The following is a 22,777-nucleotide window of genomic DNA, read 5'->3' as shown; positions in this document are numbered from 1 at the left end:
AAATCGGTCCTTATTTTCGAGATAAATGATCTCCTCGCAACACTTTTCGCCTTCTTACCTTCTCTGTAGCTTTTACCATCCCTCGGCCGAGGAAGTTCGAGGGAGTGAGGGTATTACGTCGGCGAAATAGGGTCAAAATATCCCGAAATAAGTCGTTTCCTTGACCCTTTGTTCGCAATGTTTACATCGGGAGGACTACGACACTCGGGGTGCGTTCATAACCTCCGCAATACGAAAGTTTTAACGCTACTTTGCTAGGTTACTTGCGCGTTCCAAAACTGCGAACGCATCGTCGTTATCTGTTCCAATCCGGCAGGGACAAATGACACCGCATTAAAAATCTTACCTCAGCATCACAGTATATTAATATTTGGATGGCAGGGGGATAGAGTGCACGATAACCGCTATACATATTCATCATTAACATTTCAGACGTATTTTGAACGCTCCCGAAAGGTTGCCAAATCGATCTTCTGTAAACTCTGTGAATCGTACCTGGGCTGTTTGTTCTTGCTCTACAGTAATTGTGCGTTTATAAAACACCACAGGTGATATCAATCCAATACACTAGGAAAAATAACAGAAATATTTATTTACCTGTGATACCCTGTTAACAGCTTAAGTTCACGAAACTTTGAACGAACTCACTTGAACAAGTTATTACGGCAAAATCAAACTCTTACAATTGGCTAGTAATGAAGACACTGCAAATTATCTCGATAAGGACGGCATACTGATGGCAAACTTTGTGAGGCTGCGTCTTTCTAAAGTGACATTTAAGAGGAATTCCACTGAAATATTAATTCACAACTTGTGTTGCCACGGGAAACTGATGAATGTTCTTGAAACATGAGCACTTGGGAGTGCTAGACCTTTTTATGACTAGGTTTATATGGTATAATGCAATCTTCATAATTTCATTACAAATATGTATGAACACACATTATGCATACTTTCTTATTGGTCAATGCACTTCACCACATACCTGCCAGTGAACAAAGTAGAAAGCTACCTTTTTGTTCTGTCAGAGGATTGAAACTGACAAGAAACTCTTGTAATAAGCAGTTAACGTATGCCGAAATATTGTGCCACGTTGATACACGCAAACATCTTTCACATAGCTTAGTAAAAGTGGAAAGCGTATCAGATATGTCCATTGACACGGCAGCTCGACGCACGCAAATCTATACGTGACAAAATATCGTCTCTGAATTCACACCAGATATTTCTGAATGAACATATAGGTGACGACACAATATCACTGCCATGGTCTTGGACCATGGTCACTTATTTTACCTACCGTCAGTACTAGGTCAGAAGCAGCAATGACCATCTTAATAACTTTATGATTCAGTTGCTCTCTTGAAATAGACCAAAGGAACATTTAATGGGGAAGATGATGGTATTTACACTGAGGCTTCACCCTTGTGTGCGAGCGCGCACTTATCCATTATAATTCCCCTTGCGTGTAAAGTTACTCCTAGTTATAATGAATTCGACAGTAAACGATGTTTGTGGTTAAATCTGCGTGAATATAATATATATTTGTGCCAGAATCTATACTAAGGTTTTAAATGAACTAAAGTGTCTAATATGAGTCCAAAACCTATCCTCAATTTACTTCGAGCTTCTTCTTTTCCAAGCCCATTTGAGAAGAAAAACTTTGTAAGAATATTTACTAATACGCCACAGACACATTTAACGCGCTAGCAAGGCAAGGTGAACGGTTCATTTAGTGTTGGATGGTTTGTCACACTGCTGACGATCTTTTGCGTAAGTACCGGCGTATCACGCGGCTAATGTGGAATGTTTCTACACATTGGGTTAATCCATCTTGCAGTAGCTCTGGGAAGAATATGGCAGTAACTTTCGTCTCAAAGCTGCCCCTTATCAGAGGGTAACTGTTCTGCACATATGCTCAGACTAGTGCACGCACACTGCCGAGCAATATAACGCCTGTCTGCTTCACCTGTCAACGAAGATCAACAGGAGTTTCGGGTTGCGCAGACACCTGACAGGTACTATGGAACTCGCAGGAGGCCTGTACACATTTACGCTTGTGTACCAGCCTCTTGTTTACAGTATACAAGTGTGTATGGAGCATACGTGCAATTGTTGGTACATAAATCACATTCATCTCTCTGATCCCTAAAGAAACTCCAACATAGTTGAAGCAAACAGTTTATTCCACCGCATTAAGCCTAACACGGCGAAATCGAAATAGCTAGACTAATGATGATAAGAATATACCAAAGTGTGAATTAGACCCGATTTGGCAATGCCTTTCCCGAGGCCCCTAATTACCGAATAAATTTGAAAATGAATGCAGGTCAGAAATAGGTAATACAACATTAATAGAAGTTATCGGCACGACGCGGGCTATGCAAACCGCATGAAGCAATTTGAAGAGGAATAACGTCATCACTGAGTAGATAAGACGAGTGACCGTTCACAGTTTACAGCGAATGATACATTACCAATTGCTAAAAAAGAAAAAAAAAGTCTGATCTAGGATTATATAAATCCAGAACTTAGAGAAAGCGAGGGAATTGCTCAGGATATAGACAAATGGAGAGATATCAGCCTTATGCCACTGGCCAGTGGCGGGAAGATACAGTAAAGTAAGGAGTACTAAAGTACATGTAACTTTATAGAAATTGGCGTCTGGATTATAAAGTGGGTGGGGAATTCACAAATGTGTGTGTGTGTGTGTGTGTGTGTGAGAGAGAGAGAGAGAGAGAGAGAGAGAGAGAGAGAGAGAGAGAGAGAGAGAGAGAGAATATCCTCAAGCTAATGACGTATTTAGTAACTTACCACCATAAAAAAGCCATGCCACAACTAGGTCACTGAAAGCTATCTAAGAAAAACAATAAAAAGAATATAACTTTATTTTTAGTGTTAGCTGTCAAGATTGGCTTTTAACTCGATTGACAGCTTAAAAAAAATCGAGACAACAACAAAAACAACAAAGATGAACCTATGTCAACAGGTAACGATATTTACATTTGAAAAGAGCAGTTGGAAAGCTGAGGCCTAAATGTAAAATCAATTTAGTCAAGGCAGCGAGGAAATGTAGGCCTATCGAGTGGGATCTAACAATACCGACGGTAACTGTTAGGCCTATTATTCACACGTAACAATTCTTACGGAAAAATAAAACAACTATGAGTAGGGAACAATTTCGAGTTTTCAATGCAATTCTGATGATACAGAACAAGCTTCGAAAAAAATACGCTTACTTTTTAAAATACCCTTCCACCAGTAACTTTTGCAAAACAGCGAAGTATATTTCGTATTATGGTTCATTTTGAAGCGGGGGGGGGGGGGGGTTCAAATAATATGTTACTATTGAGCTTGATCTCTGATATTGTCGAAATAAATAATGATACGATTTACGTAACTGGGAATCCCCAATCATCAAAATTATGCTAACTCATCTAATAAAGTAAAAGAAAAAAAAATCGAGCGACGAATACTGAGAAACATGACACTCGGTCACGCATACAAACGATATGATCCTCACTTGTCCCAGAACATTACCATAAACGACCGTAGATGGGAAGAGATTAGGCTTATCGATGATAATGACAGAAGCGACCCCTATTATTTCGATATCAGGATGTTTTTCTTCATGATTAAATGGAAATTTGAATAAAATGACTTTCGAGGATCTGAAGAACAAAATAGGATTGGAAAGTGTTAAAATTTTCCGCGTTTTATTAATAAACAGAATCTTATATTAGATTATCGAAGTGGCGGCTTATTCTTACACATACGAATCTGTGCATTCTCCTGAAACTTAAAAATAAACGTAAAGAAACACGAGAAATCGTGGAAATAACTGAATAATCGAGTAAAACCGAAATGAACGACTGTAATAAACCCGGCTTAGTCGTCGAGGGATAAGGAAATAATAACGCGAACAGCAAATAAGACTAGAAAACAAGAATAAAAAGAACAGAATGGCCTAACCAGTTAACGCTCGTTTATGTCCTGGGAGAGAGCCCATGAACGGGCGAGCTACGACACTCGCTGACAAGAACGAGGACCGATGTTATTTATCGGATTACATAAGCAGACTGTTGCTAAGTCTGCATTTCGTATTCCCCAGACTGTCAACTGAAAACAATTTAATCGTAGGGTAAGAATTTAACTACTGTTCAAAATAAACCACATACATAACATTAGTCATAAAGTAACGATAACAGCAAATAATGAAAATAAAAGGTCATGTTAATAATATAATTTATTCAACGTACATGAATTCTTCGCCCCAGGTACACGGTTAGGCTATACCACGAAGACGCCATCAGGTGACGGTATATTTATTGGCGCATTACATAATGCATAGCCTAAGCATCTGACCTACCCAGAATATCGCATGCGGTATACGGGCTTTCCTTCACCGCAACTATTTTGGGGCTGCATTCTTAAAGCTAACCACGATTAACTATTCCATATTATTTTCGCTGTCTTGAAGGACATTTAAGATCAACACACTCGTAAATGGCTGTGTCGTTAACGGGATCTTTAACCTTGGCTGTCTATAAGCCTAGCAACATATCTGTCTGCATTCGCTCGCTCAATAAATCCAAGCTGAGGCATAATTTTCCCATCATATTTTCTTTAGACCTAACTCTAGGATTCTATTAATTAGATAAAGCTGCTGGGCGTGTTATTTAATAGAACCAACGATGTTTGTAAGTGACAAAGATAATTATTATTAATAGCGATTAAGGACCTCTTTAAATATTGAGAAGACTGAAAACGATATTTATTCCATCTCTTCAGTATATCTCAGAGAGAACACTGCAGTTCCCTTACGTAGAGACAGAGAGTATCCGCAGGATAGGAATAATTACGCAATATGCATGGTCACGGACCCAGCTGACCTACTTTCGTTTTAGATACGAAATAACTGGTCTCTGCAGCTGCAGCAGCAGCAGCAGACCACCCGGGTGGAGAGTTGCCAAGGTCACATTTCCTTAAACTTTATCGATCCGGACCCAGCATCTATCCTGCGCCAAGATTAACCTTCCCGTCGGAAGAAGGAAGTTATTCAGTAAAGAATATGACGATACATCACTGAATCATCATATTCTTGACGTGGATATAGTCGGGAAAGGGTTTTCACGCCTATGAAGCAACTTCCTCGCTCTTGCGCGAACAGCTGATCGGGAATGGCGGGAAAGTTGAATCGTGACGCGGAAAATCGATTAAACGCCACCAATTCTCGTTTACTTTTCCTCTGTCGTTTGCATGATAACACTAAGATGCTTGGACTGCAAATACACTATTCAGTTTGAGGAATTTATCACTGACATGGTGATACACGAACTGCTGGATTTGATGGGCCCGGTGGCTAAGTTTAAAGTGGGTCGATCGGTATCATACAGTGCTTGAGAGAGAGAGAGAGAGAGAGAGAGAGAGAGAGAGAGAGAGAGAGAGAGAGAGAGAGTAATTTTCAATTTAGACAAAAAATAATTTGAGATCAACGAATTATTTTGTGTGGTTTTGTGGAAGTTCGACGAAGAAATATAAAAGTCAGCTCTCTCTCTCTCTCTCTCTTGCCGAATTGACCACTGAAGTCATGCCGAAGCTTCAGTAATTCAAGTTAGAATAATCAAAACTTTACAACATAGCCAACAACAAACAACTAGTATACAAGTCAGCACTTGGACACAGTTCTACAAGCAAATGATGAGAATTTTTCTCAAAACCCTCAAAATATATTCATTCAGGTTTCAATAATATCCATTTATCTTATCTGATTTTTCTCTTAATTATATTTCATCTTTAGTTACCAAAAACATGTATTTAAGTAATTGAGGTTGGTACTAAAACTAAATACGACCTTCTTTTCCTTGTAAATGCATTTTTTTTTTTTACAAAATTAATAAAAACTGTCATCACTACTTAAATTAATAGATAACAAAGAAACAAATGAAAGAACGAAAATGTCTGTGGTTCGTACACGGCTGCATCATATGCTTAGCGACAAAAGCCGGTTCACAAAGAGCCGAAACCGCTAACTCAAAGCAGACTTCCTCTTGAGACGATGAGAACATCTCCGAATCAGAAGACTATGACTACATCACCAAATACAAGCGATTAGGTCTCGGTTAACTGTTTTTCAACGAGATGACTAGACATTCTCTGACAAAACGAAATAAAACAATATCAAGAAACTAAGGAGGGCAGCTATGAGAAATGAAGAGCTGTCTGAAGGTTTCAGCTACTGAAATTCGGAACTTTTCGTATGAAAAAAAGGGCACATTTATTGCCTAGTTGTGTCAATGAAATTATTCCCCAAACCACGTTCCTTTTCATATGAATTACCAAATTACGGTCATTTTTACCAGTCTCTTGTGGTGGAGACTCAAATCGTCAATAGACTTACTGGCATCTATCTCAAAAGTGCACTTCATAGTATCTTATCAATCGTATTTCCCCTAAAGTGAATTACTCCTTAATGTGGTAACCGTTTTGACTTTCAACTATAAGCTTGAAATAACGTTGTATGCCTTACGACTTTCCTTTACGGAAGTTGATTATAAACTTAGTGCATAAATCACTGCTTAGGTCTACAGAGACTCAGTAAGTTTTTAATGAAACTCCCCCATACCGTGACCATAAAATATTAATTTATTGGTCTGTGTTGCGGTGTCCTGGATGCAATAAGACTGAGATCTCAAAGACTGAGATGGTTATGGCACACACTAATTCTAAATTTAGTCTTGGTACTAAGACTCCACTAACGGGTGGACTGCCACTCCAGTTAGCAGCTTCCCTGAATTTAATTAAAACTGAAATTTAATTGGTTAGTTGTATAAGGACCTATTTATTTCTCAAGAGGTATATAAGTATCTCGTCTTGTGCTAGGCTGAAACCTTAATATTCTATCAATGATAAACTTGTAAGTATCTGTTGAAAAAGTTCGCTCGTTATAGTACTATCTTAATCACATTGTAATACTTTGAGAAACCAGGGTAAAAGTCTTAGAGTGGTTTCTTCTCATGGTTTTCAAGTGATGTTCGCAATCGGCTAAGCAACCGGAAACACGGTTATAAGCCAAGTACGGTTAGATTACATTCCATTAACTGGTTTTAGGCCGAGAAAACCAACACAGTCAAGGATGACTTAGTGGAGTGGAGGAACAAGTAACGGTGCGAGAAGGCGCGAGAAACAACATCTGTTTGAGTTCCAGGGCTGATGAGTGACAAGTTTAAGAAAAGAAAAAAGAATACTCTGATGTGAAAAATTACCGGAACATGGAAAATGGAATCGGAAGAGTGGTATCATGGCCGAATTCCATGGTTTGGTAGTTAGGGGAAAGGAAAAAGAAGTGATCGAATTGGGCAATCCGTAGATTGCAGAATTCCACCGAGTATAATGCGGTAGTGTGGCAGGTGTTCAAAGGTGGAATATTTAAACCATTTACCGCAAGATCACTCATTGAAACCAGCGCTCAAAGGGCCGGTAAATAATACCAAAATGATTCGGAAAGAGGAAGACCACAAAAAGCTATTCATTGCATGAGCAGCTTTTGTGGGATTCAGGAATCTCATAATAAACTGACCGAAGATAGCTTTATATATGTTCTCGCGCCAAGGTGGTTTTATGTATATATATATATATATATATATATATATATATATATATATATATATATATATATATAAATGGGTACGAACAGGACCGAAAGTTCTTGGCTATCTCGCTTTTTCATTTTTTCCTTCGTGGCAAAAAACCTTTATTTATACATAGCATCACGTTTTATATACTTCGTGATCAAGTTATTCACACACACACACACACACATAATATATATATATATATATATATATATATATATATATATATATATATATGTGTGTGTGTGTGTGTGTGTGTGTGTGTGTGTGTGTGTGCGTGTGTGTGTGTGTGTAATGTGTGTGTGTGTGTTTGTGTGTAAGCGAATACCACAGGAAAACGATAGTCAGAAATCTAAGTGCTTTTCGTCTTTGGAGTAGTAATAAATTCTGTTTTTTTCTGGGATGTTCCTAAGGGCTTTACGTATCTGTAGCCCGCAGTTTTATTGACGCTGAAATTAAAACTATTTATGATTTTGCATTGAACTTAAAATACCCAAGGACTTTTGTAGATGTGGCATGGAAAAGAGCTAGAAAAACATTTTATTCAACTAATGATAAACTTGAATTTAGTAAGCATAACATTCTAAAATTACCCTATGATGAGAGGTTTTTAGAATATTCCTAGAATTTTAAAAAGCTTTTTAACATAAATGTTGTTTTCAGTAATATAATGTCAAGAGTTTAGTAATCAAAAATTCTCCAAAGATCTTCCAGGCTGCTTATATGAATTCCTTGCAAAAAAGTGTGATAAAGTCTATTACGGACAGACCGGTAATCTCTTTCACAACGTCTCAAACAGCACCAATATTTCTGTGAGAACTGGGCAAATATCGAATGCATTATTCGTACATATGAGAGATTTAGATCACCCCATTAACTGGAGTCAAGCAAGAGCCTTAATCCCATGTAATGACACAGTTAAAAGGAATATCATTGAATCTTGTTTTATCAAGTCAAATAATAGAAATGTTCTAAATTTAAGTCTTGGTTTATTTAAACTTGATGCTTTCATTATGAAAAAAGTTGTAGATAAATATAAGCAACAAAATTAATATATTCAGTTTTTACATGTTTTGGACTGTAAAGATACTTTTGTAATTTCGGTTAAGGATCAATCTGTTTAGGTTTGTGACCGTGTGATATCCGATAATCCTGGATTATCTCTTTTAATTTTTACCCTTTTGACAATTAACCATCTGGTGTTCTTGATCTTGTTGTGTACCTGAGCAACGCCATCTTGAATTTGAGGCCTTTCTCTCCAATTGTATTTCATTCGCTCCTTGACAATGTCTTAGTAAAGACGAAAGCGCTTGGATTTCTGACTATCATTTTCCTGTGGTATTCGCTTATTTAATGAAGTCACGTGCATCTACTGTGATTTTTTAAGCATATATATGTGTGTTTGTTTGTATATACTTATTAATACACAAAAACATGTATATATATATATATATATATATATATATATATATATATATATATATATATATATATCAAGGAGAGAAGAGAGAGAGAGAGAGAGAGAGAGAGAGAGAGAGAGAGAGGGAGAGAGAGAGAGAGAGAGCAGTAGGCATGTAATCAATCATGACTTGTCAATGTGGTGTGTAGTATGTGGTGTGTGTATATATATATATATATATATATGTATATATATATATATACTATTTATATACACATCATATATATACATGTATATGTGTGTGTGTGTGTGTGTGTGTGTGTGTGTGTGTGTGTCACACAATTGTGTAAACGGAGTCGCAAAAAAAGGTGTCAGACTGGTAACGCAAATATTTCCAGCCGATTTTAAGTAACGACACTAAAAACCATAAAAAAATCCAGAATATTCCTAAACTGGGACCGTTTGTGGCTTCGGGTGGTTTTGTCTAGATTAAGAACGCAATGCTGGCATATGACATCACTTCCGTTTTTCCTCCTTGATGGCTATAAAAAGTAAGCAATAAAAACGGATTGTGACTCGGTTAAAAGCTTTGATGATAACAATAAAATTATTATGGCGACTATAATGTAAAAATAAATAAACGACATTAATAATGCAAGCAACTTGTTCTGAATGATTGTCTAACGAATTTTGATCTTAATATTATATATATATATATATATATATATGTATATATATATATATATATATATAATATATACATATATATATATATATATATATGTATATATATGTATATATATGTATATTATATATGTATGTATATATATATATATATATATATATATATATATAAGTATATTGATACATATATAGTACATATGGTTGTGTGTGTATAGAAACTGCTGTTTTGTTTTTCTTGAATATGTCATAGAGAGAGAGAGAGAGAGAGAGAGAGAGAGAGAGAGAGAGAGAGAGAGAATGTTCACCTACTTACAGTACTATGCACCAATTCAGGGCAATATCTTAATCAACAGTTATATCATTACCAAACTCCCCTTTGGGTCCCGTAACATAGTCATCAATCTCTCTCTCTCTCTCTCTCTCTCTCTCTCTCTCTCTCTCTCTCTCTCTCTCGCTTAGGACTTCGCCATCCTCAGGAAGTAGAGTCGAATGCGTTTCCTTTCACTTTCGTCAGCTCTTAAAATACAACACAACCGCAGGATGGTGGATTCCTGCGCCTACGCTACCTATTCAGGAGTTCCTCCTTCTCTTGCTGCTTGGCTGTTTGGATTCCACGCCACAAGAATTGGGTCATACAACTCATATTATCGGCGTGAATAAAAATGAATAGATTTTGTCTATTATGCATCAACGTATTAAATTGGTAATTAGTCTTAGTGGATCCTATAGGGGTGTTATAACATGTTTGCTTTTGAAATCGCTCTTCCTCTTTCGCTAATTTTGCAATATTGTAGGTCATTAACATCGACAGTCGTCGTTATTGGCGCTAAGTTTGATAATGACAGTTTAATCAGACCACATTTTATGTCTTTTATCGAACAACTAAATCAAAATCTTAATTTGCTGAAACAACAGGGCCGCCTCACGTGATTATAACGTCATTCCGTATGCTTGGTATCAGAAACATCGGTCTACTTTTGGCAATATATGATGGATAGGCTAACATGAGCTTTCCCTGTTAGTACCATTCGGGATACGTCTTTCAAAAGTATCCCTCAGGAGAGGTGGAACATACATCCTGCCTATATATATATATATATATATATATATATATATATATATATATATATTTATATATTTAATGATACAAAGTGAAGGAAATCCTTGTTTCTCATGGTTCAAAGTTTTAAGAGTTATTTAGTTCAGTAAAGAAAAAGTACAGAATAAGCACAAGGTTTATTGTGCATTAAAAAATTAATATCCATCGTCTAAACACATTGTAGTATGTTCGTTTTTATTTAATTTGTGCTCCTGCACGCAATCGTTTGTCATATGGTAAAAAAAAAAAAAAAAAAAAAAAACATTGGTTAGAACCGTCTGTCAACATGATATCTTCACAGTGTTCTTGGGAATTAAAAAAATTAACACGGCCTATATCTAACAAGGCGCAAGCTCGTATGATAATATATCGGGTATAAGACTACCCCCTCCCCCCCTTTTTTTCAATCTAGATAATGTTTGAGCTTTTACGTAAGGTTTGAGTATCTTTAGTTCTACATGAAGTGGACTTTTCCAGTGATTTTTTTATCCAGTCTGCAGGATTATAGGTCTATAGAACCCACTCAAGCCGGTGCATATATATATATATATATATATATATATATATATATATATATATATATATATATGTGTGTGTGTGTGTGTGTGTGTGTGTGTGTGTGTGTGTGTGTGTATAAACTAAGTAATTGAGAGCAACACGTTTGGCTCATGATATGAATGGCACGCTACTGGCAAGTAGTACGTGTACACTTTAAAAACATTATTTAATATATATGTATAAATGTGGAAGTGACATTGCGAGGAATAAGCGCTTAAGATGTAAATGGTCAGTGGAGAAGCTAATGAACATCGTCTAATATATTTAACGGATTTTCTAGAAAAAAAAAATAATAAAAAAACCGCTTCTAGAAGTTTCAGGCAACATACCTTGAGGCTGACGAAGCATCAAGTTGAATGTTTTAAATTGTGACATTATTATAAACTCTAATCAAATAGGGCTGACTCAGTCACTAAAGAATAACCATTCTCGTTATTAAGAAGAGGTATTTTAGTAGTCGTTTTCTTTCAAAATAGTTTTTCATCACTACTAAAAGTATGGATACACACTTATGGAATATTCTGAAAGGAGAGGAAAAAGTGATATTTAAAAAAAAAAAAATCTAGCAAATATTAATATAGATTAACACAGGAGAACAAATTTAATAACATCGATTTACATTTATTGAATATTCTAAATATAAAAAAATCTGACAAATATTAATAAAATAAATAAAATATCAAATTAAAATAATGACGATTAAGACGAGAACACCACTTAATGACACCATTTCAATTTTGAAGTTCATTCATTCTAAAGAAATGCACCAAACGAACATCCACTTCCCGAGTACCGAAAAAAAAATATTCCTTAGAAAGCAAAATCCCCCAAACAACATCTTGAAACCGGCCCTTTTCACTTTCAATCAGGGGTTCAAAGAGTAAGGAGCGGCCGCCATATGTCTCCGTTAGTCATTTTTTTCCCTTACAAAGTCGAGGCTCCATAAGAAATATAACTGCCGGCGTATGTTACGTAGTCTCTTTATATTTTATACTTTTTTTTGTAACTTTAGAGATCAGGTGTAAGGGAATGTCGAGTGCATTACCTTATTATCATAAGCACTTTTACAACATAACATAATAATAATAATAATAATAATAATAATAATAATAATAATAATAATAATAATAATAATAATAAGAATGTTATGTAATAATAATAATAACAATAATAATAATAATAACTCAAAGACTAAAAACGGCATTGTACTTGTTTGTTCTTCCTGAGTCTCAAGAAACATAGCAAACAAACAGACAAACAAAATGTAACCACATCACAGACAGCAAATTCATCCAATCTTAATCTATAAAAAGTGACACGGAAGAATCATATCTACGGTGAATGGATCAGGATATATATAAAAAAAAAAAAAAAAAAAAAAAAAAAAAAAAAAAAAAAAAGCCCCTTAAGTTGAGTTAACTGTCTAGGAACTGGCGTATGCCATCGACTGTTTTTCTTAACTGTGGAGTTTTCAAATGGCTAGCCTATTCAGTTACTGGATAATAACTCCTGGCATCTCCGACTTTCGTTTAAAGTAGCCTTTACGTCAAAAACTCAAATAGGAAAACACGTGAAAACGCAGCCACCGTGAGAAAACTCAGATAGGCTGTGTGAAAACCAAGAGTTATCGGTCTAGTCTGGTACTACCTTCTCCGATTCTCTTGGTTAGTGATGCAAAAGTGTATTATTCAATTTACCCGTTACTTCGCACCCAGAATTATACTATTTTTACTAATTCACTCATCTTTTACCGCGCGGGAGTACATTCTTCTTTTTAATATCTACAATTAACAGTTTTCCCAAGCCTTTTGTGCCTAACCGCAAGTTCCGCTACGAAAACTTGAATCCTAATCGATTGCGTAAAGGTGAAAAACATACGAATCGATTTGCAGTTATCACGTTCTTTCATCCATGAAGATCATTCTGCGGGATAATGATTAGAGATTCATCTGTTACTATTTTATTTGACACTGAAAAGTTTAGCACTATAATGGTTGACCGGAACGCTAGTCGTGAGATTTAATCAGCATACATATATAAATGCTTGAGGTAAAATTCAAAGCATACCGGAGTCCACATTAATCTTTTAAGGGAATTATAATTAATAATTGATTCTCAGCCTTTCACGATCCAGTAAGACAATGATATACGGTCTAAGCTAAAACAGAAGGCATTGATCTGCAGTAATTCTTGGAAGGCTGCGGCCAGCAAAGTGTGAATGAATAAAACAGACTTATTACCGATCTAACAAAAGTTCAAGTGGTCTTTGGACCTTCAAATACGCCTTATTTTGCAGATATTACGTTAGGCACTGCTAGAGTCTCTATAGTCTAGAGTCTAGACCATCGGTCTTGCATACTGTAGGCTAATGTTTGGAAACTCTAGTTAGCTGGTTTGATCCAAATTCCCCACTCCAAAATTAATTTCATATTCTTCAATAATTAACGGTTACCTAAAAAAAAAATGAAAAAAATTAAACTGCATTTTCAAAGAGCATGCGTGTCATCACCGCGATAGTGTGCTGTTATTTCCAATAATTTCTTTTTGACTTGTCAAAAGATAATCTAAGCATGAATGCAAAAATGCATACCTTTATACCCAATACACAGGGTACTTGAAAAAAATAAATGGAATACAAAATTCAGTCGCAAAGTCATTCATACTTTGAATGGAATAGAACAGAACCAACCTTTACATTACCAATAATAAATAAAAATAAATAAAATAAATAAATAAATAAATAAATAAATAAATAAAAAGTTAAATAACATAGTCGAACCAGTCTTCAACATGCTTTGTCATACGAAATGTTAGAATGGGAGAGATGTTATCTATCTTATGGAGGATTTCATCTGCCTCAGGTCAGGTTTGACCACGCTGTGGGGCACGAGAGAGATAGAGTTTAATAGCACGAGAAGGATATTACGAAAATCGAGCATGGCAGAACACGGAATAATCCAGAACCATCTTTAGTCTAACAAGCTGAAGCTTTCGTTTCATTCCATTCCGCAAATCAGTCTAATAATTTATTTGCTTTAGTCATTATAAAAATATTACGGTAAGAAAGACTTTTGAAAAAGACAGCTAGTTCAATTAACGAAGGACCATTAACAGACTTCTAAAGATAACAGATATTCTCACGTTCTTGAACGCAATCACCGACTTTCCAAGAAGCGCACTAAAGCAAGCAAGAGCATTCCCAGGCAATAGAGAGCGCGTCATCAAATACCTCGTAATCTATAATCGTCAAGGTCAACAGAAACTTTGAGAGTCTAACATGTGTTAGGTTCATAACTGTGCCAGTTCAACAGAGACATTTATAGTCTAACATGTATTAGACTCATAACTGTGCCAGTTCAACAGAAACTTTGATAGTTTAACATGTGTTAGATTCATAACTGTGCCAGTTCAACTGAAACATTTATAGTCTAAAATGCGTTACACCCGTTATTGTGATATTTTCATTTATACTGTGCATAGTTGTTTATTGCTACTGTACACACACACACCACACACATATATATATGTATATATATATATATATATATATATATATATATATATATATATATATACATACATATATAATCTGTAAAACTTACGTAATAGAGCTTCGACACTGAATAAATAAAAACCATTGAATTACAGGACATTAGAAACCTGTAACCTACCACCAACATCAGTAGAGAATGCATAACTACAACAATTACAACCACAATAATTCTTCCAGCTAAATCCAGGCACTCTTCTTTCTACCAACTTTTCTACGGTACTAACTGTGAGCAACTGGCACGTCAACCAGTGGCGTATTTGTTACATGCATTACACTAAGTTACCAGGCAACGCGTGAAGCCGTATTTAGGAGTTTCGAAATATTATACAACAGTGTTTCTATATTCCCAGAGTATTAGTATTTAATTAGATATGAATCATTTTTACTCTTAGCTTTGGGTTAGGTAGTGACACAGGAATACATACGCATCCCTACATACATACACGCTAGTCGCACTAACACCGAACCATATTGATTACAGTAAATCATAGCCACATAACCTTGCAGCTCGTTACAATCAATGAGGACGCTTCAGAGTTCAGCGTAACATTCGTGCAATCATTGGATACATAAACGGTTCGGGCAATTGCCTCTGTTGGTTCGAAGGAGTCCATAGGTCCACGCTAGGCTAGGCCTAATACTCACTTCTACACCCTGCCGCATAAGGGAACGGGCAACGAAGCCATGAATGAACCTGCTAGTGAGGAACACGTGATGTTACTACGAGGCTTCTCTCATGAGGGGAAAATGAATACAAATAAGTACGTCGTTAACACGAGGCTGTAATGTGGGAAGCAGATATAAGCCTAGACGCACCTTAAAAGAAAGGGAATACATCTCATTTAGTGCAAACCAAAATGTACGACTGACATTCAAATCACCACGTTTTGTACACACGTTTTGTGTGTGTGTGTGCGTGTGTGTGTGTGTAATACGGTTACCTGTTTGGAAACCAACTTTTTCCAATATATGAGGCCACATAGACAATACTGCTTAATGGCAGTCGAATAATGCCACTCTGATACCCATCTCTCAAAGCCGTTACACCCCAAACATAAACATCACCACCAATAAACACTCTCGATTATTATAATCTCGTGATTATCCAGCCCCTGAAGGCTGACTGGTGCCACCATCTCGTTAAGTGCCGTCACGAAAAAAGAAAAAATAGAAGAAGGTAAATAATAAAGACCCTCCAATCCTCTTCCAGAATGACCATATGTCTTCAGTCCCGCTAGAGGACACTTGACGTCTACTAAACCGCTTATGACGACAGAACCCAATCATAAAATGCCGTAATTTCTTAATTTCTCTTTCGCCTCCTCCAGAATGCCAGGCCTTGGATGATTGTGTCTGTCGCCATGGCCGTAAATTTATCCTAAATGTCACACTGTGCACTGTGTTTATGAAACGGATAAAATGGCGCCATTAAATATGTTACGTGACCGATTTGGGCTATTATTGGGAGACAATGAACGCGTCCTCGGATTTATCTTCCTTTATCAGTGAGATTCTTACAAGGTAAGAATACATAGATAATATTCAAGCATTTAACAGTAAAGTGATATGCAACGTTCTGGTCATATCGATGTCTTGGTGAGAGAGAGAGAGAGAGAGAGAGAGAGAGAGAGAGAGAGAGAGAGAGAGAGAGAATTACTATTCTGACAATAAACAGTAAAGCCATTACAATGCGGTTGTCATATTACTAGATCACTTAGAGAGAGAGAGAGAGAGAGAGAGAGAGAGAGAGAGAGAGAGAGAGAGAATACATATCGGTTAATATTCAAGCATTAAACAGTAAATCAATTACGACGCGCTGATCATTTTAGATCACTTGGAGAGAGAGAGAGAGAGAGAGAGAAGAGAGAGAGAGAGAGAGAGAGAGAAAATCAGTTAATATTCTAGCATGAGATCGCTTGACGCCAAAAATCTGAAATAATATCTCATCAAATACCTTTCTAGAACTCGTTTCATTCCTGTACTAGAGATTGCCTGAAGGGGGCGTTTCCCGATCGCAATCTCCCCCTACTTCTGCTTTTTTGGTGCAGAGAAAATGCAATTGAAAATGTAATGTTATCTTTGGCGTTATTGTGCAATACAGTGTTCTGTACTTGGTTGTGACATTTCTCTCTGAAACTGCCTCTAATCTTTTGCATCATAACCTGGTTTAATAAAATAAGATGGTTCAATTAAGTAATCTTAAAAATTGTACAGTTTCTGAAATAAAAATTATAAAAAGGATAAAGGCATATTTTTTTAAAATATACAAAACTGATCGCGATATCTAAAAACAAACAAATAAATAAATAACAAATAAACTGTTTTGAAGGCCATTCATACATGACCTCATGATTTTACAACAAAATATTATCCATTTAATTTTAAAAACCTGACCTCAAAAATATTCAAACCCAAATAAAATTTTGGAAATTACAAATGTAAACTTACAGACGAGCAGAGAGAGAGAGAGAGAGAGAGAGAGAGAGAGAGAGAGAGAGAGAGAGAGAGAGAGAGAATGAAATTAGGGCAAAGGCCAAGCGCTGGGACCTATGAAGTCATTCAGCGCTGAAACGAATACTGACTATAAAAAAGTTTGGAAGGTGCAACAGGAGGAAAACCTCAAAGCAGTTGCACTGTGAATTAATTGTTAAAAAAGGGTGGAATGTAAGATGGAAGAAAGAGAATATGAAAGGAGGTACAGTAAAGGGAACGAAAAGGTTTGTAGCTAGGCACTAAAGCCCCCCATACGGTACATCTAATCTTTTGTACTCTATTCTGTAAATAACGCTTGCCATTATTATTATATTCTTCTTCTTCTTTCGACCTTATTAATCGCACTGCATAACAGGGTCGGCCGCCCAAGTCAACTTTCTCTATCTATTTCTATCTTCTTTCCCCAGTCCCACCTCATTATCATATTCATGTTATTATCTAAATCTCAAATTTTCTTGTTAATAAAGTTTTGACCTGGAGTGTTTTTCTTCTTATGTCTTTTTAGCATAAAAATGCCTGTTTTCCTCTTGTGTCCTTTTAGCATAAAAATACCTGTTTTTCCTCATGTTTTTGTCTTTTAGCATAAAAATACGGTTTTTGTCCGTCTTGTGTCCTTTTACGCGCCATAAAAATGCCTGTGTCCTTTTCTGTGTCCTTTTAGCATAAAAATACCTTTTTCCGTGTCCTCATGTGTCTTTTTAGCATAAAAATACCGGTTTTTCCTCATGTGTCTTTTTAGCATAAAAATACCGGTTTTTCCTCTTGTGTCCTTTTAGCATAAAAATACCGGTTTTTCCTCTTGTGTCCTTTTAGCATAAAAATACCGGTTTTTCCTCTTGTGTCCTTTTAGCATAAAAATACCGGTTTTTCCTCTTGTGTCCGTTTTAGCATCAAAAATATACGGTTTTTCCTCTTGTGTCCTTTTGTAGCATAAAAATGCCTTTTGTTTTTCCTCTCCCTGTGTCCCTTTTAGTATAAAAATACCGGTTTTTCCTCATTGTGTCCTTTTACATACAAATACCGGTTTTTCCTCTGTGTCCTTTTTAGCATAAAAATACCGGTTTTTTCCTCTTGATTTCCTTTTAGCATAAAAATACCGGTTTTTCCTCTTGTGTCCTTTTAGCATAAAAATACCGGTTTTTCCTCTTGTGTCCTTTTAGCATAAAAATGCCTGTTTTTCCTCTTGTGTCCTTTTAGCATAAAAATACTGTTTTTCCTCTTGTGTCCTTTTTAGCAATAAAAATACCGTTTTTTTCCTATTGTGTCCTTTTTCATAAAAATACCTGTTTCTCCAATTTTTGTGTTCTTTTTAGCTTTTATAAAATGCCTGTTTTTCCTCTTGTGTTTTTCCTTTTAGCATAAAATATAGTTTTTTTGCCTTTTGTGTCCTTTTAGAATAAATGCCTGTTTTTCCTCTTGTGTCCTTTTAGTCTTTTATAAAAATACCGGGTTTTTTTCCTCGTGTCCTTTTTTAGCATAAAAATTGTTTTTTCCTCCGTGTTTTTCCTATGTGTCGTTTTAGCATAAAAATACCGGTTTTTCCCCTTGTGTCCTTTTAGCATAAAAATGCCTGTTTTTCCTCTTGTGTCCTTTTGACATAAAAATGCCTGTTTTTCCTAATATGTCCTTTTAGCATAAAAATGCCTGTTTTTCCTCTTGTGTCCTTTTTAGCATAAAATACCGGTTTTTCCTCTTGTGTCCTTTTTAGCATAAAATACCTGTTTTTCCTCTTGTGTCCTTAGCATAATGCTGGTTTTTCCTCTTGTGTCCTTTTACATAAAAATGCCGGTTTTTTCCTACTATGTCCTTTTAGCAATAAATGCCTGTTTTTCTCTTGTGTCCTTTTAGCATAATTGCCTGTTTTTTCCTCTGTGTCCTTTTGGACATAAAAATGCCTGTTTTTCCTAATATTTCCTTTTAGCATAAAAATTCCTGTTTCCTCTCGTGTCCTTTTAGCATAAAAATGCCTGTTTTTCCTCTTTTGTCCTTTTTAGCATACAATACTGTTTTTCCTCTTGTGTCCTTTAGCATAAAAATCACCGGTTTTTCTCTTGTGTCCTTTTAGCATAAAATGGCTGTTTTTCCTCTTTGTCTGTGACAGTAAAAATGCTGTTTTTCCTAATATGTCCTTTAGCATAAAATGCCTGTTTTTCCTCTGTGTCCGTGGGGGGGGGGGGGGCTAAAAATACCTGTTTTTTCCTCTGTGTCCCTTTTGGACATAAAAATGCCTGTTTTCTAATATGTCCTTTTAGCAATCACAATTCCTGTTTTCCTCTTGTCCGTTTAGCATAAAATGCCTGTTTTTTCCTCTGGTGTCCTTTTAAGCATAAAAATACCACTGTTTTCCTCTGTGTCCTTTTAGCATAAAATACCGGTTTTTCCTCTGGGTCCTTTTTAGCATAAAAATGCCTGTTTTTCCTTGTGTCCTTTTGACATAAAAATGCCTGTTTTTCCTAATATGTCCTTTTAGCATAAAAATGCCTGTTTTTCCTCTTGTGTCCTTTTAGCATAAAAATGCCTGTTTTTCCTCTTGTGTCCTTTTGACATAAAAATGCCTGTTTTTCCTAATATGTCCTTTTAGCATAAAAATTCCTGTGTTTCCCTCTTGTGTCCTTTTAGCATAAAAAAAGTACCGTTTTTCCTCTTGTGTCCTTTTAGCATAAAAATGCCTGTTTTTCCTCTTGTGTCCTTTTGACATAAAAATGCCTGTTTTTCCTAATATGTCCTTTTAGCATAAAAATGCCTGTTTTTCCTCTTGTGTCCTTTTAGCATAAAAATGCCTGTTTTATCCCTCTTGTGTCCCTTTTAGCATAAAAATGCCCTGTTTTTTCCTCTTGTGTCCTTTTAGCATCAAATACCGTTTTTTCCTCTGTTCCTTTTAGCATAAAAATGCCCTGTTTTTTCCCTCTTGTGTCCCTTTAAGCTAAAAATGCCTGTTTTTCCTTCTTGTGGGTCCTTTTAGCATAAAATGCCTGTTTTCCCCTATGTCTTTTAGGCATAAAAGCCTGTTTTTCCTCTTGTGTCCTTTTAGCATAAAATCCTGTTTTTCCTCTTGTGTCTCTTTTAGCATAAAAATACCGGTTTTTCCTCTTGTGTCCTTTACATAATGCCTGTTTTTCTCTTGTGTCCTTTTGACATAAAAATAGCGCCTGGTTTTTCCTATATGTCCTTTTAGCATAAACATGCTTTTTCAGGGGCGTGTGTCCCTTTTAGCATAAAATAATCCGGTTTTCCTCTTGTTGTCCTCTTAGGCAATAAAAATGCCTGTTTTTCCTCTTTGTCTTTTGCATAAAATGCCTGTTTTTCCTCTTGTGTCCTTTAGCATAAAACTACCGTGTGTTTTTTCTTTCTTGTGTCCCTTTTAGCATAAAAATGCCTGTTGTTTTCCTCTTTGTGTCCCCTTTTAGCATAAAAATGCCTTTTTTTTCCTCTTGTGTCCTTTTTAGCATAAAATGCCTGTTTTTTCCCCTTATGTCCTTTTAGCATAAAAAAGGCCTGTTTTCCCTCCTGTGTCCTTTTAGCATAAAAAATCCGTTTTTCCTCTTGTGTCCTTTTGAGCATAAAATCCTGTTTTTCCTCTTTGTGTCCTTTTAGCATAAAAATCCTGTTTTTCCTCTGTTCCTTTTAGCATAAAAATGCCTGTTTTCCTCTTGTGTCCTTTTATCATAAAAATCCTGGTTTTTCCTCTTGTGTCCTTTTAGCATAAAATACCGGTTTTTCCTCTTGGTCTTTTAGCATAAAATACTTGGTTTTTCCTTTGTGTGCCTTTTAGCATAACATGCCTGTTTTTCCTCTGTGTCCTTTTTAGCATAAAATACCGTTTTTTTCCTCTTGTGTCCTTTTAGCAATAAATGCCTGTTTTTCCCCTTGTGTCCTTTTAGCATAAAAAAATGCTGTTTTTTCCTCTTGTGCCCTTTAGATAAAAATGCCCGTTTTTTCCTCTTGTGTCCTTTTAGCATAAAAATGCCTGTTTTCCCTTGTGTCCTTTTAGCATAAAAATACTTGTTTTTCCTCTTGTGTCCTTTTAGCATAAAAATGCCTGTTTTTCCTCTTGTGTCCTTTTAGCATAAAAATACCGGTTTTTCCTCTTGTGTCCTTTTAGCATAAAAATACCTGTTTTTCCTCTTGTGTCCTTTTACATAAAATCCTGTTTTTCCTCTTGTGTCCTTTAGCATAAAAATGCTGTTTTTCCTCTTGTGTCCTTTTAGCATAACAAAATGCCTGTTTTTTGCTCTTTGTTTCCTTTTACGTAAAAATAAAAACCGTTTTTCCTCCTGTTTTTTTGTCCTTTTAAGGCATTAAAAATGGCCTGTTTTTGCCTTTTCTTGTTTCCCTTTAGCATAAAAACAATACCTGTTTTTCCTTCTTTGTCTTTTTTTAGCCCAATAAAAAAATTACCTTTTTCTTCTTGTGTCCTTTAACATAAAAAATGCCGGTTTTTCCTTTTGTGTCCTTTCAAGCATAAAAACCCAATACCTTTTTTTTGTTTTTTTCCTCTTGCGTTCTTTTAGCATAAAATGCCTGTTTTCCTCTTGTGTCCTTTTAGCATAAAAATGCCTGTTTTTCCTCTTGTGTCCTTTTAGCATGAAAAAGAATGCCTGTTTTTCCTTTTCCTTGTTTGTCCCTTTTAGCATAAAAAGAATACCATGTTTTTTCCTCTTGTGGTCCCTTTTTAGCCATAAAATACCTGTTTTTCCTCTTGTGTCCTTTTTTAGCAAAAATAAAAATACCTGTTTTTTCCTCTGTGTCCTTTTAGCATAAAATTTGCCTTTTGTTTTTTCCTTGTTGTTCCTTTTTAGCATAAAATACCTGTTTTTTCCTCTCGTGTCCTTTTAACATAAAAATGCCGGTTTTTTCCTTTTTGTATCCTTTTAGCATATACCTGTTTTTCCTCTTGTGTCCTTTTAACATAAAAATGCCGGTTTTTCCTTTTGTGTCCTTTTAGCATAAAATACCTGTTTTTCCTCTTGTGTCCTTTTAGCATAAAATACCTGTTTTTCCTCTTGTGTCCTTTTAGCATAAAAATACCTGTTTTTCCTCTTGTGTCCTTTTAGCATAAAAATGCCTGTTTTTCCTCTTGTGTCCTTTTAGCATAAAAATACCTGTTTTTCCTCTTGTGTCCTTTTAACATAAAAATGCCGGTTTTTCCTTTTGTGTCCTTTTAGCATAAAATACCTGTTTTTCCTCTTGTGTCCTTTTAGCATAAAAATACCTGTTTTCCTCTTGTGTCCTTTTAGCATAAAAATACCTGTTTTTCCTCTTGTGTCTTTTTAGCATAAAAATGCCTGTTTTTCCTTTTGTGTCCTTTTAGCATAAAAATACCTGTTTTTCCTCTTGTGTCCTTTTAGCATAAAAAT

General features: G+C 35.7%; 1 protein-coding gene across 2 annotated transcripts in view; it reads right to left on the bottom strand.

The window, feature by feature from the left end:
- The window catches only part of LOC135213049 (calpain-D-like), a 104,784-nt gene that overhangs the window by 45,195 nt on the left and 36,812 nt on the right, over window positions 1–22,777 (bottom strand). Inside the window, exon 1 of one of the 2 annotated variants that reach the window (XM_064246879.1) lies at window positions 59–225. The exons of the other annotated variant lie outside the window; for it this stretch is intronic. The gene's annotated coding sequence lies outside the window, so the exon portion shown is untranslated. Of the gene's footprint in view, window positions 1–58; window positions 226–22,777 lie in introns of those variants that run through there. 2 annotated transcript variants of the gene reach the window in all.

Source organism: Macrobrachium nipponense, chromosome 42 (genome assembly GCF_015104395.2).
Source record: "Macrobrachium nipponense isolate FS-2020 chromosome 42, ASM1510439v2, whole genome shotgun sequence".
NCBI lineage: Eukaryota > Metazoa > Arthropoda > Malacostraca > Decapoda > Palaemonidae > Macrobrachium > Macrobrachium nipponense.
This window is presented reverse-complemented; position numbering and strand designations above follow the sequence as displayed.